Source organism: Uranotaenia lowii, chromosome 2 (assembly GCF_029784155.1).
Source record: "Uranotaenia lowii strain MFRU-FL chromosome 2, ASM2978415v1, whole genome shotgun sequence".
NCBI lineage: Eukaryota > Metazoa > Arthropoda > Insecta > Diptera > Culicidae > Uranotaenia > Uranotaenia lowii.
The window spans coordinates 15175663-15192054 of NC_073692.1; the positions used below are offsets into that span (position 1 = coordinate 15175663).

General features: G+C 34.5%; 1 protein-coding gene across 3 annotated transcripts in view; it reads right to left on the reverse strand.

Annotated features, from left to right (window-relative positions):
- Positions 1–16392, reverse strand: part of LOC129749898 (zinc finger protein ush) — a 434632-nt gene that overhangs the window by 52858 nt on the left and 365382 nt on the right. The gene's annotated exons all lie outside the window — the stretch shown is intronic.

A 16392-nucleotide genomic window follows, 5' to 3' on the forward strand; every position in this document is an offset into this window, starting at 1 on the left:
GGCCGGCGGCAACGAATATGGCCGGCCAGCCGGAAAAACTCCCAGAACCTCGAATGGAACGGAACCGAACTGAGCTGAGCAGAGCAGCGATCCCGACAACAGTTTTTCGGTGTCGTCCTTTTTGCGCCACGCCAGCCGGGGAAAAAGCGCACAGCCGGCGAAATGAGGGTTGCAACTCTCATAAAAATTAAAGATAACGTCCCGATAGCGCAGGTAGCGGTTTTAAAATTACATCAATCATAAAAGTGAGAGAAAACCGTCGTCCAGCAGCAGCAGCAGCACCACTACTGGTTCGAGGAAGAGAAGCTGGCTGGAGGGAAGAGACAGGAGCGGAGTATGTCTCGTATCAGCTTCCGCCGCGTGGTGCTCCATATAAAATCGGATGAACAAGAAGGTGGGAAAAAATGTAGAACATCTCCCTGCCCCAGCCAGCCAGCAGCAAAAATATATGATATCCTCAGCAGCAACAGAGAGAGAAAAAAAACTACCACGTGTTGACGCCTGCAGGGTAGGCAAACCGCGAAGCGCACGCCGCCGCCGCCAACAGTGCAGTGTGTAAGGAGCCACACAAAAAAGAGCTGCATGCCCGGAAAAAGCGCAAACTTGCCGGTTGCATACTATTTGCGGGGGGACAGGAGCTGATGGCAAACGAGAGACGCGGGACAAAACCGCGAGAGATAACCGAAAAAAATATGATGAAGCAGCGACAACGCCAAGTGTATTATAGTAGGGAAGGAAAAAAAGGAACAATGCACCACCGACCGATGATGCCACAAACCAACTAGGAGAAGTGAGGGGTAAAGCACCCTGGCAAATGCAGTGGAAAAATGTGAGCTTTTTCCCACTTTTAAAACGAGAAAAAAGCGAAATCTAACCAAAGCGCGAAAAGCCGAGGGAGGGAGGGCGTGGATGCGATTTGAGGTGCAGATGAAGGGAAAACTTTGAACAAGAGATAACAATAGGAAAAATAGTCAACCTTGTGCTGCCCTGCTCGAACCAGTAACAACCACCGGCAACCAGTCAGTAGAGAAGTTGCAAAAAATTAGCGACTGATTTGTCAAACTGCCTAACGATTGGTCGATTACAAGAGCTTTTGCCACGGAAAGAGAGCAAGGTTGCAGCTAGTAGAAAAATCCAACAGCTAGAAGCAGAAGTCGTTTGTTTAGAGGACAGTGTAGGTTCAAACCAATTGTGTATCACAAGGCTTGATAAGAGCGATTTTGGTTGAACTTGAATCATTTGACTTCTGGGAGAACCCATTTCAACTTCGAACTTAATTAAAAAAGATTAAAATTGGAAATCGAATTCTTAAGCCTAGAGTGTTCACAAAAATGTCGAAGAATAACAAAAAAAAGTAAAAAAAAATGTTAAAAATGTCAAACTGATAAAAAAGTAAAAAACGACCAGTAAAAATGTCAAAATTGTCAAAACCTAAAAATAATGTCAAAAAAACTGAAAAATGTAAAAATTGTAATGACAAAACTGTCAAAAATGTCAAAAATGTCAAAAACGACAAAAATGTCAAAAATGTCAATAATGTCAAACATGTCCAAAATGTCCAAAATGTCAAAAATGTCAAAAAATGTCAAAAATATTAAAAATATCAAAAATGTCAAAAACGTCAAATATGTCAAAAATGTTACAAATGTCAAAAATGTCAAAAATGTCAAAAATGTCAAAAATGTCAAAAATGTCAAAAATGTCAAAAATGTCAAAAATGTCAAAAATGTCAAAAATGTCAAAAATGTCAAAAATGTCAAAAATGTCAAAAATGTCAAAAATGTCAAAAATGTCAAAAATGTAAAAAATGTCAAAAATGTCAAAAATGTCAAAAATGTCAAAAATGTCAAAAATTTCAAAAATGTCAAAAATGTCAAAAATGTCAAAAGTGTCAAAAATGTCAAAAATGTCGAAAATGTCAAAAATGTCAAAAATGTCAAAAAAGTCAAAAATGTCAAAAAAGTCAAAAATGTCAAAAATGTCAAAAATGTCAAAAATTTCGAAAATGCCAACAAAGTCGAAAAAGTCTAAAATATCAAAAAATGCCCAAAATGTCAAAAATGACATAAAATAACAAAAATGTCAAAAATGCCTAAAATATCAAAAATGACAAAAATGTCAAAAATGATAAAAATTTCTACCATTTTTATAATATCTGTCATTTTTGTCATTTTTGTCATTTTTGTCACTTTTGTCATTTTTGTCATTTTTGCCATTTTTCCCATTTTTGCCATTTTTGTCATTTTTGTAATTTTTGTCATTCTTGTAATTTTTGTCATTCTTGTAATTTTTGTCAAATTTGTCAATTTTGTCTTTTTTGTCATTTTTTGTCAATTTTTGTCATTTTTGTCATTTTTGTCATTTTTGTCATTTTTGTCATTTTTGTGATTTTTGTGATTTTTGTGATTTTTGTGATATTTGTGATTTTTGTGATTTTTGTGATTTTTGTCATTTTTGTCATTTTTGTCATTTTTGTCATTTTTGTCATTTTTGTCATTTTTGTCATTTTTGTCATTTTTGTCATTTTTGTCATTTTTGTCATTTTTGTCATTTTTGTCATTTTTGTCATTTTTGTCATTTTTGTCATTTTTGTCATTTTTGTCATTTTTGTCATTTTTGTCATTTTTGTCATTTTTGTCATTTTTGTCATTTTTGTCATTTTTGTAATTTTTGTCATTTTTGTCATTTTTGTCATTTTTGTCATTTTTGTCATTTTTGTCATTTTTGTCATTTTTGTCATTTTTGTCATTTTTGTCATTTTTGTCATTTTTGTCATTTTTGTCATTTTTGTCATTTTTGTCATTTTTGTAATTTTTGTCAAATTTGTCAATTTTGTCTTTTTTGTCATTTTTTGTCAATTTTTGTCATTTTTGTCATTTTTGTCATTTTTGTCATTTTTGTCATTTTTGTCATTTTTGTCATTTTTGTCATTTTTGTCATTTTTGTGATTTTTGTGATTTTTGTCATTTTTGTAATTTTTGTCTTTTTTGTCATTTTTGTCATTTTTGTCGTTTTTGTCATTTTTGTCACTTTTGTCACTTTTGTCACTTTTGTCATTTTTGTCATATTTGTCATATTTGTCATATTTGTCAAATTTGTCATAATTGTCATTTTTGTCTTAATGTCTTTTTTCATTTATTTTTTTTTTGTCATTTTTGTCGTTTATGTCATTTTAGACATTTTTGTCATTTTTGTCATTTTTGTCATTTTTGTAATTTTTGTCATTTTTGTCATTTTTGTCATTTTTGTCATTTTTGTCATTTTTGTCATTTTTGTCATTTTTGTCATTTTTGTCATTTTTGTCATTTTTGTCATTTTTGTCATTTTTGTCATTTTTGTCATTTTTGTCATTTTTGTCATTTTTGTCATTTTTGTCATTTTTTTCATATTCGTCATTTCTGTCATTTTTGTAGTTATTGTCATTTTGTTTCATTTGTCATTTTTGTCTTTTTGTCTTTTTTTCATTTTTTTCGTTTTAGTCATTTTTTTCGTTTGTGTCATTTTTTACATTCTTGACATTTTCGACATTTTCGACATTTTTGACATTCTTGATTTTTTTGTTATTTTTGACATTTTGTCATTTTGACATTTTTGGCATTTTTGACAAAATGTCAAAAATGTCGAGAATGTCAAAAATAACAAAGATGTTAAAATAGACAAGAATGTCAAAAATAACAAAGATAGACAACAGAAATAGACAAAAATGGCTTAAAGTCAAAAATGTCAAAAATGCCAAAAAAGTAAAGTGTCCAAAATACCAAAAATGTTTAACATTTTTGACATTTTTGACAATTATGACATTTTGACATTTTGACATTTTTTACATTTATGGACATTTTTGTCATTTTTGACATTTTTTACATTTTTATTTATATTATTTTTGACATTCTCGACATTTTTGACATTTCGTCAAAAACGTTAAAAATGACAAAATGTCAAAAATGACAAAAATATCAAGAATGACAAAAAACGAAAAAAAATGAAAAAAAGACGACAAAAATGACAATTTTGACAAATATGACAAATATGACAAAAATGACAAAAGTGACAAAAGTGACAAAAATGACAAAAAAGACAAAAATTACAAAAATGACAAAAATGACAAAAATGACAAAAATGACAAAAATGACAAAAATGACAAAAATGACAAAAATGACAAAAATGACAAAAATGACAAAAATGACAAAAATGACAAAAATGACAAAAATGACAAAAATGACAAAAATGACAAAAATGACAAAAATGACAAAAATGACAAAAATGACAAAAATGACAAAAATGACAAAAATGACAAAAATGACAAAAATGACAAAAATGACAAAAATGACAAAAATGACAAAAATGACAAAAATGACAAAAATGACAAAAATGACAAAAATGACAAAAAATGACAAAAAATGACAAAATTGACAAAAATGACAAAAATGACAACAATGACAAAAATGACAAATATGACAAAAATGACAAAAATGACAAAAATGACAAAAATGACAAAAATGACAAAAATGACAAAAATGACAAAAATGACAAAAATGACAAAAATGACAAAAATGACAAAAATGACAAAAATGACAAAAATGACAAAAATGACAAAAATGACAAAAATGACAAAAATGACAAAAATGACAAAAATGACAAAAATGACAAAAATGACAAAAATGACAAAAATGACAAAAATGACAAAAATATCTAAAATGACATAAACGACAAAAATGACAAAAAAAAAAAATGAAAAAAGACATTAAGACAAAGATGACAATTATGACAAATTTGACAAATTTGACAAATATGACAAATATGACAAATATGACAAAAATGACCAAAGTGACAAAAGTGACAAAAATGACAAAAACGACAAAAATGACAAAAATGACAAAAAAGACAAAAATTACAAAAATGACAAAAATGACAAAAATGACAAAAATGACAACAATGACAAAAATGACAAATATGACAAAAATGACAAAAATGACAAAAATGACAAAAATGACAAAATTGACAAAATTGACAAAAATGACAAAAATGACAAAAATGGCAAAAATGACAAAAATGACAAAAATGACAAAAATGACAAAAATGACAAAAATGACAACAATGACAACAATGACAAAAGTTACAAAAATTACAAAATTAAAAAAAATACAAAAATTACAAAAATTATAAAAATTACAAAAGTTTCTAAAATTACAAAAAGTCAAAAATTTAAAAAAATGTGAAAAATGTCAAAAATGTTAAAAATTTCACAAAGACAAAAATGAAAAAAATGTCAAAAATGTCAAAAATGACAAAAATGACAGAAATGAAAAAATTGACAAAGACGTCAAAAATGTCACAAATGACAAGAATGAAAAAAAATGAAAAAACTGTCAAAAATGAAAAAAATGACAAAAATGAAAAAAAAAAATGACAAAGATGACAAAAATGACAAAAATGACAAAAATGACAAAAATGACAAAAATGACAAAAAATGACCAAAAAGACAAAAATGTCGAAAATGTCAAAAACATACAAAAAAGTCGAATAAAATTAGAAAAAATAGAAAAATGACAAAAATGTAAAAAAACTGTTCTCTTTCCATGGCGACCGTTATAATTACTTATAAATACTAATGGATGTCTTCTGGAAGCTTGAAATACAGAACACAAAATCACAAAAAATATCCAAAAAAGATGAGTCTAATTTTTTTTATTTCAAGCAACAGTTACCTCTGTTAACAAAAAAAAAACAAGAGTACGTATATAATGACAGACAAATTGACAGGCAAAAACCTTCTGGTTATGGAATCGAATCAACTTGTTGATCTACTGAAAGTCGTCCCCGAAAGCATCAATGAATATTATCGGGCTACAACAGGCAACATACACCGCCCACAACAGGGCGATTGAAACCTAAACGCCTCTATGCTAATTATGATGAGCATCGAATCCTCCTTCCTCTCATCAAACCTCATCATCAGAGAGTGATTATAAGCAACACTCGATTGGGATTGACTAAAGGCTAATGCTAAACCACACACACAAACACACACGGGAGGTGCGCCGATTCTCGTATTTGAGCATCATCATTATCATCTCTCGATTTCATAGCTCGTATAACACTCATCGCGTATTTAGAGATCATTAAACCCGGTGTGATGTCGGTCGTTGGTGTTGTGCTTCTGCCATCGTCAATGAATATCATTGAGCTGGAGAGCAGCGAACATGAACGAACATTTGCCACTTGGTCGTAAATTGACTAAACGTTGCAGCTGCTGCTTTTAGTGGACTCAACATCTAATCGAGTTGCGAACTCTTTTCGACAATAAATTGGGGCCCGGAAATAGAAGCGAGGGGGCTTTTAACACCCCCCTAACCGGTAGCGAGCGGATTCTGTTTTATTAGTTTCAATTTATAATTTGCTACAATTAGGTATGGCTTTCGGCGACTCTAAGCTTGCGGGTTCAAATTTTCCTCCTCCGGAAGTGGGGGATTGGCCTCACAGGCATATGTGGCCTCGGCCGATATCGAATGTCGAGCGCTTTTCGGCCTTATGCAGCTGTGGGTTTTTCCACCCCCATCCCAACTTTTTTCTCGTTTACTAAATAGGTAGTTGGCTAGCTGCTGAAGGGTTTCGATGCTCGATGAGAGCCCGAAATAATTTATTTTAATAATATACAATTTGAGAGTGCTAATTGTGTAATTTTGTCGCTTTATCAGGTGGTAATTATCATCGCTGGTTTTGTCGCTGTTGAGTGGCAAAATCGTCGATGCTAGGCACTGTTTTGGGGGTTAAATATTTGCATTCCTATTTCGGCCGCGATTCGACCCAGAAACCACCTAAAAAATTCATCCAAACTGAAGGTTACTGCCAAGTTTCACCGCACTTACAGTTACCGAGAAGTGTGGGCGTTTTTGCAAGTTTGAGGCATCTCGAAACCAGATCAGATCATAAACCTGTGTATGAAAAGGAGAACGAGGCAAAAGAAAACATATACACAAACAAGTATACGATAAATACGAACCGATAAGCACCAACGGCCGCGGTCTCGGTGTGGAAGTTTTTCTGCCGATTCGGCTTCCTTCCATTGATTGTCGTTGTGTATGACTATGTGATATTTCCTTTGGAGCGTCCTCGGCGATCACTTCGCCGCTGCTCTCTTGTCTTGGCCAGATCCGAACCCATTTTTCCCTCCTTAGATCGAGTCGTTCCGCTTTTGATTTGCTTTCAAGCCCCTCTTCATCCACCTTACTTTTTCCTCAGTTCAGCGATAGTGAAATTGATTATTTTAATAAGACTATCCCCATTATACTGTTGGATGTACCGTACCTACTCTCCGCTATTTATTTTTATTGGTGGTGTGTATCCGGACAATCGGTTTTGGACCCAGGGACTCATCTCTCGGAGAGCACAATGTGGTATTGGTGCCTTATCGGGAAATCCGCCAACACCCGCTGCCGCCGCCGTTTCTGTGAGGATTCCCGCGGGGCTTCGAACCGGACCGCCAATTTGGCTGGCAAGATTTTCGAGCGATTCTAGCTCCGGTCACAAGTGGTCAGTTGCATTTGTACCGAAAAAAACAACAGCGACGAAGAATCGGCAGAGTAATCCTGCTTACCGGCTGCTCATCCGTCGGTTTGGTGCGGCCCTAATAATGTTTTACTGGATACCACTGTGGACCCTCAATTCGAACATTCAAAACAGCAAAAGCGTTGGGAATTGCGGGTTAATCGGACATGAGGGAGAAACTTACAATATTTTTGAAATTTTTCTACAGATTTTACTCGCGAAAATGGAGTCAAAAGAACAGCTCGTGCGTGATAAAATCTTGCGCATTCATCACGAGAACAAGGATCTCTCCCATCGTTCCATCGCTAAAACGTTGGGAATCGCGAATTCCTCGGTGTCGCGAGTGATTAAGCGGTTCGAGGAATGATTGACCACCGATCGGAAGTGCAGGAAAAAGTATTTCGTACAATACCAAAAATCTCCTTTCGGGATGTGGCTAAGAAGCTGCACCAAATAAGAAGGCCAAAACTAAGGCTGGGCTTCAAACGTTCAAGGTATAAAAGGCCCTTAATCGCGACGAGAAGCAGAACCATCCGCCAAAATCCGTGCCAGAAAATTGTACCTCAACATGCTGACGAAAGTTGAATACTGCATCATGGACGATGAAACATATGTGAAGGCCGACTTCAAACAGATCCCCGCTTTCCAGAGCATGTCCGCACTTAGAAGATGTCCAAATTTGCGAATAAATTCCTGGTTTGGCAAGCCATCTGCACGTGGGGGAAGCGGAGTGCACCTTTCGTGACCCAGGACACGATGTACGGACAGGTGTACATGAAAGAGTGCCCCCAGAAGCGGCTGCTTCCTCTCCTGAAGGCCCACAACGTCCCAACAATCTTTTGACCGGATTTGGCCTCATAGCCCTACTCCAAGGACGTGGTGAAGAGGTATGCGGACAATAAGGTCAATTTTGTGCCAAAAATGTTCAACCCTCCCAACACTCCGAAGCTCCGCCCCATCGAGAAGTACTGGACGATTATGAACCAGCACCTTCCTTAACGACCTAAGGTTGTGAAGACAGTCGAAGAACTGAACAAAAGTAGGTATAGGTTTACATTAAAAAAAAAACGTTTAATTCACAGGTTGTGCAGAATCTTATGGCCGGGGTTAAGGCCAATGTGCTGGCATTTGCGTATGGACTGTAAATAAAATATGATAAAAATGGTAAAATTAAGTTTAATAGTCATTCTTCAATCCCTGAAAATTTGATGGCAATCGGATGAAAACTCGAATTTTGCTTATCAATTTTGTGTGTGGCAATTTCATCGTGGACACCCTTCATTTGCTCCTATTGAAAATGAGTAGAAAATGATAGAAACTGATGCCATAAAATGGGATGAATCGGGACAAATTTTGGGCTATTTCTTTAATATTCCTGTCATTTGCAGCTCTTTTAGCACTCGATTGGGTTTAGATGGTGTATTTCGTAGACCCAAACAACACTGCATCAAAAAATAGTAGAGTAAGGTGGGGTCAAAGTACGAGTCGGGTAAAAGTATGTTTTGAGATTATCCCAAACCGAAAACAGTAGAATTCAAAATTCTGACGTGGATTGATTAAGATTTGGATGCCTACATCCAGACATATTTTTTATTCGCAGTCGCAAATGTCTCTATTTTTCACAATTAACTGTGAATCACAATAAACCTTGTAGGGGCAAAAGTACGAACTGCAAATGGTGCAAAAGTAAATCTGAACGGAAAGTTTGAACTTTTTTTTAAAATGCCCTGAAAACATCAGCGCATATTTTTGTTCCTACAAAGACTTGCTCGCACAAAAAAATGCTCAAATACGATGAGAACTGAATTTCGCAAACCTGTTAAATAAGGATAATTAGTGGAGAACTTCCATTTCGCACAGGTTGTTCGCCTATGTATAGAATTTTTATCAGAAGCGAAGACAGAAGCTGTTGCTGTAAGCAAAGATTGATACAAAATTATTTTCCTCTTAATTTCATGGAATTTGGAATGGTCGTACTTTTACCCACATAATTCGAACTTTTGCCCCAGAGGTGGGGTAAAAGTACGTTTCGATAGCAGTTAGGCATTTTCACCTCTGCTAGCAAATGCGTGAATCGATTATCTTCGTAATTTTTTAGAAGAGAAATAAAAGGAATCAAATGCTATTCTCGGTTTTTTGGAAAAAACAACTGCAAAATTTTCTAAAAATAGGTTAGCACTAAGGTTGTACTTTAACCCCACCATACTCTAGGTGGGGGTTTTTATTTTTTAAACTATAAATCTTCGAACAGTAATTTTTGTTCACCACCCATGGGACTTTTCGAAAAAAAATTTAATCCTTCATTTTAATGTACATCTAGAAATTCTTTGATTTAGGAGAATAATAAAGTTGTACAAACTAAAACTAGACACTTCAATTAATTCAACAATCCCAAGTTTGTGAAATTCGGATCAGTGGTTTGCTATTTCTAGCTGTTGGAATTTTTGGGATTGATTTCTTCTGGACGTTGATACTTTGAGTACATTGAGTAAACTGTTCAAATCACTGTTTTTGTTTGGAAGTCCATTTTCAATTTTGCTTAAAATTCAGAATTTTAAATTCGTGTTCAAAAGCACCTTCCTGAGGCATAAAAAGCTTAAGATTCAGTCGAACATCGTTTGTTCGTTCGCGGGACATGTCCGTTTTTTTCGAAAATGTCTCGCCACGCTGCTTTGTACTCGAAACGTCCCGCATTTTTTCAACAAAGTCTTCAAGTAAAAAAAAATGTTTTCCAGATTTCATATGATTTTGTTGCTATATCAAATCTTTACAACACACCTTTGATCGCTAATTCGCTAGTATATATGGAAATGATATTCGTGAATGTGGCAATGCAAGTCACATTTAAATATTTCGTTGGGGTGCTTAGAATATCTTTCATCTTCACATATCACGAAACACCACGATATTTGATTTTTGTAGGAAATATTTTTTCTTAGAGAATGCCCCTCAACTCATCTTTACATATCAGGAGATTCTACTTGATTTAATTTAGAATGATACAATATTTTATATTTCATTCCATCCTTCAAACTTTATGAGCCGAGATATTGCTTTTAAGGTTTTACACAATTCAACTTATGTTGTTTTCCTTTTTTCGAAACTGGGTTCAATTTGCAAATCAGTTTCAAAATCAATTTTCCGAAAAACTTTGTAAATAAGTATGACATAATCGTTGATTAACGCCTGAAATAGCAACATACCCTTTAGAAAGGGTTTGTGTTGAGAAGCTCCTCGATGGCAACTTACTATTTTTGAAGCATGGACCTTAAAATGCCACCGATTACCTTAAAATGGCCAAAGTTATTCCAATACATAAAGGGAGAAGTAAATCGGTTTTAAAAAAACTACCGGCCGATATCTGTTTTATCAATTCTAAGGATTTTTTTGAGAAAATGTTGGCTTCTAGGATTACAGATTTCCTTAAAAACACGCAAAATTCTTTATACTCATCAATACGGGTTTAGAAGCGGATCGATTACATTGACGGCAGCATGTGAGCTAGTGAACGAAATTCTACATTGTCTGGATACGAAAAGTTCGTGGACATTCTCTATTTGAACCTTAAAAAGGTCTTTAACGTCATAGATCATTCTGTGCTACTGGAAAAACTGCATTTTTATGGTATACGAGAAACAGCCAATAAATTATTCGAAGATTATTTGAGCAGAAGAGAACAGTACGTTGTAGTCAACGGAAGCAACAGTATGCATTTGTCTCTGACTGTCGGCGTACCACAAGGGAGCAACCAAGGACCGCTGCTATTTCTGTTGAACATAAACGACCTACCTAGCTACCTTTAAAAGAGAAACCAAGACTCTATGCCGATGACACTTCGTTATTATACATCACCAATAATCCTGCCGAAGTCGTTATTCAAATGAAACAAGATTTGCAATTGCTTCAAACATTTTTCTCTGAAGATCTGTCTGCTAATCTCACCGAAATACACCGTTTTCAACTCTCGGAGGTCGTTCAAATGCCACCAAGTAATGACCTAGTTTTTCCATCCACAACCATCGATAAAGCTTAAAGTTACAAACATCTTGGACTCATCTTGATGCTGATCTTAATTGGACAAGCCACATTGAAAATCATAAAAGGGAGATAAGCTCTACGAGCGGCCTCCTCTGGATAAAATGTTCTATTCCATTATAGCAACGCTTATGAATATGTGTACCATGCATTTGTCCAATCAAAACTGCAGTACATGGTTGCAATAAGGGGAAGTGCCAGTAAAAGCAGGTTGAAGTCTCTACAAGCTCTACAAAATAAGTGTTTGAAAATAGTATTTGGAAAACCGAGATTACACCCAACGATTGGTTTGTATCGAGAATCTGCGCCTTAATTTTTTTCCTGTAGAAGCCTTACGAGGATTCCTACAAACTTTGATCCAAATTAAAAACTTTCTCCACAATCCCCACACCCACCTGAAACCTGCAACTTCCTCTCCCAACCCATGGATATAATACGCGAAGACACAATTAGGACTTGTGGACAAGTCGTATGAACACGGAAAGAAGAAAAGCTGTTTCTTCCTACTATGGTAGCCATACTTAGCTTCAAAGCTCTGTTAACATTATACCGAGATATAGAATGCCAAATTTTGGTGTTTCCCGGCCAAGATTTTGTCGCGTTTCTTAATGTGCTAACAAATACAATTTAAATGAGAGTTCTATCCAAGCATGTGTTTAATATTGAAATTCAAGAACGAAAATCTAATTTTTTTTGAGATTTTTGAAATCAGAAAATTTGTTTTTAATTTTAAACTGTTCCTCATCCATTGATTCACTTTTTTTTTTGTATCTTGATTTTTTCTAACAAATTTTAAAATGACCCGCTTTGGGAGCATCAAAGTAGTCGGCGGGAACAACTGACGTTAAATTTTCAAACTCCTAAAATATTTGGAATATTTTCTATACTGTTCCAAAAGTTTTCAAAAACATAGAAAAAAACCCAATATTTCGGTGCTTTCGTGCTTTGTGAACATATCAACAAGAGAAAGAAAGATGAAGTATAGACGATGGAAGCGCTGCCGAATTTGGGTGATGGTTTTGCATTAGTGCAAGTAGGATGCAGCTGAAATCTCACCCAACTTTTGAAAAATCTTACGGGTTTTTTAAGGAGAGAAAGAATTACTTTTCGATTCCATCGCCCTTTGAAAAATCAAGTGTATGTATGTGTATCAAGTGAATGATCAATAATAAAGAAATAGGGCCCGATTTCTTTAACTCTAAGACAAATATGGTCTGTTTGCTGATTCCGGTAGAGGATACTTGATTCCGCAGCAAAAAAATATACTAGGTGAGTATTCTCTTTTATAAAATTACCAATTCGAAACCTCCGTAACTTACCAGAAACTGTGAATTTGTATCTTTAATCGAACAGTTATCTGATGTTCGATACAATGATAACTAAGCTTAAAAATTTAAAATTATCCATAATAAAGATTAATTCAAAATAGTTCAAACTTAATCAATATTCTGACGGATTTTAACAGTTTTCAACTACCAAACGATTGAGTTAACAGTTTTCAACATCCCGCTAAAAGTGCATATAAAAAAAGTTTACTTATCTTCGCATTTTTTTTCGATGTATCGTTTCAATTTGGAGTGCAAAGCTATTTCACTTTTAAGAAAACCCTTTCAACACTTCCTTTTTTAAAACTATTTGGAGAAATTACTTGAGAAAATCAGCATTAGTTTATAAAAATCATAAAAGAAGACAATTATGTGATATTTAAGACTGTCTTAAAAAAATCGTCTGTCTACTTGCTGGTGTTCTTAAAATGTTCGTGTGTTCTACGATCCATTATAATCATTGAAAGTGTCATGCAATTTCATTTGTATTCTGTTGCTTTTTGATCTCAATTAATGAGTATTTATGTACTATACTATGTAGTAGAGTACTATGAAAATTAGTTTTTTTTTGAGATTCTTTCATAAACATCGTTTCACCAACAATGTAGTTGCAGAGTGTTAAAACTACCAGAAACTGTTAAGCTGATATTATTGAGCCAATCCGTCCTACGAAGTTATGTTTTCTTTTCTGTATCATAAAGTTTTAAAACTTTGAAAAATAATGAGGGTTTTTTCTGAAGCTTCTGTTAAAAAATGGCCCTCAACTTATTCAACGATCCAGAGAACTCCACCTTCCCCTAATTCATTCAATGAAACTCTGATGCAGCCAGATCGCCATATGTATGTAAGAATCGGTATGCAACTACCAAAACAACAACAACCCCAATATCCGGAGTCCGAATTGTCGGACCAACGAACTTTGGTTGTTGGTCGGTCGAACGCGATCTGCCAAAAGCGATAGTGAACAGGGGGAGTTGGGGTACCCAAAAACGCGCAACCGATTGCTCGGAAACGATTAAAAAGGTTGCACTCAACTCAAATACCTACCACACACAAAACCACAAACGAATGGATAGAGGCGTTCGTAAAACATAAACCAGTGCAGGAATTTTTGGAGGCAAATCGTTCTAAATTGCAGATAAGGTTTAAACTTTTGGCTTAGACGAGATTCTTTAGATTGTGTTTGAAACTTATAGTGCCTAATAAGTTAAGTCTTAATTTAAGCCTCAAAAAATCATAAAACGATGTTAAATATTTAAAAAGATTTTTCTTTTATTTAAAAATTGGTAACGGTCATAGAAAAAAATAATTCAAATCAGCGGAAACAATCTCTGAAGGAACGTCACAGTTGGAAGGAAAAAAACACCTTCAACCTCTGATAGTCATAATTTATAAGGGTATCAGGTTCTGCACTTGGTTGGCATTTTTGCTTATCAGTGTACCAACTAGTGCGCTCCCGTCATCATGATTCGGGGAGAGTCACAACCCACCAGGAGACAACTCGATTCACTTTTTAAGCGAAAGTTGTAGAATCCTCAGCCAAGCGTTCGCTTTACTGATGTAGAAAAGACGATAATGTCTCTTGCAGGTGCTATAAAAGTTTTCAAAAACTTTTTCTAACGTTGACAAATTTAAAAATATTTCAAAATTTTGATAAGGTCGAAAGAAAATAAAAAAAAAATTTCCAAGATTTTTATTCTAAAAATCATAAAACGTTTAATCATTATACTTTTAAGAAAATTTTTCGTTAGAAAACCAACCGTTGAACTAACATTTTCCAAATCAACTGTATTGAACAGTTTTTTTTTCCAAATTCGATTCGAACAAAAAATCCCCTTTCCGTGATTCATTACCCGCTAAAACCGGAAATGACAGAGCTTACAAACCGTTTTCGGGGAGACATTCCGAAGTTCGAACATGTCGAACCGTTAAGAATCGGTAGAGAGTGTGAAAAAAAACCGGCCATTTAACACAATTGGCACCCAACTGCAGACAATTTGCAATTGAAGCGGGGCAACATAAACCATCCGAGTCGAGATCCGGACAGGATTTTCGTCGTTCTGGAGTTCAAATCATTTCCACTTTTCCATATTGAGGGCAGCTTGGAAGCTGCCGAGGATGGAAAGTTCTTTCATCTTCTGGCGGAATAGTTCGCGTGTAAGTTTGGCGATGACTTTCGAGGTCTCCCATCTAGGAAAACTCGAAAACGATTCGTCGAGGATACGGAAAGGATTCTTCGGGTGAGAAAAAGTATAAATTTTGTTATCAAAAATAGATTTGCATACTAAATTTTATTGGCTTCTCGGTTGGGGATGGGTGAGGGTACTAAATTTCCGAATTATCAATACCAGATCCGGTAAGTGATGACTGCTGAAGCCTTCTGGAGGGGAGAAAACTATCTTTTAACGGGGTTATTCTTGTTTATGGAGCAGGGCGCAAGGGATTGGCAAACTTTGGAATCTTAATCTGTTGATTTGTGCCGAAATTAGTTATAATATCAAGCAGGATGTATCACGAAAAAAAATTAAACCAATTTCCGAGTTTTAGGCATTTGTTAATCAAATAATTTAAATGCCTCATTTGATCATTCGTCTGAACGGAGTCATAACAATCTCGCTGAAAGTCTGTCTAAAAAAGGCACAAAATAAATAATCTCATGAAAAAAATAAATAAAAATAAAAATTCAATTTTGTGCTTTGAAAATGAACTTATTGAGCTACCACTTAACCTTATTTTTGAACATGCAACATTCTTAACACTTTTTTTTTAAATCATATTTTCATTTAACATTTATGATATAATAAATATATTTTTATATGCATTTAAAGAAAAATAAGAAGGATTAAAATTAAATAAAGGTTTTTTTTTCTCATAAATTTGTTTAAGGATAAAAATATTAATTTTTTTTATTTAATTGCGCCTGTTATTTAAGTTGAATGCAAAAAATCATCTTGTTATGTCGAAATTTGTCAAAAAATCATCGCTTTTGAGTTTCTCGAGATGTCATATTTTAGTTGGTTTTGTATGGAACTCCTTTATTCAGGTGTGAGGAGTTTGCAAGGCCATAATTGATTCTCGTTCAGCAAAAACTTGGAAATTTATCGATTAATTATTCCTTTGAATAAAATACGATGGTCAATTGGGGCAACAAAAGTTCTTAAAAAAACCCATCCTGTTTCTCAAATAATTAAACGTGCAAGAAAAATCCATGCAGAAATCTATGAGCAAAATGGTTTATAATTACACTCTTTATAGATAGAGAAATTGTAAGCGTGTGTGGAAGAAAAAAGGCGGCAACTGTCATTTCTGTTTTGGAACCGCGTGTACCGCATTGTATGCGTCTTAATTTGCTATCGGAACAACAAGAATCTCGACAGAAAGCTACGGAGGTACCCGGATTGGATCCAGGAGGAGAAGCCAGTCGCACTAGTGGATCGAGCAGACATGTGGTGATGTTATGAACGAGAAGGGAAGCACAGAGTCTTTA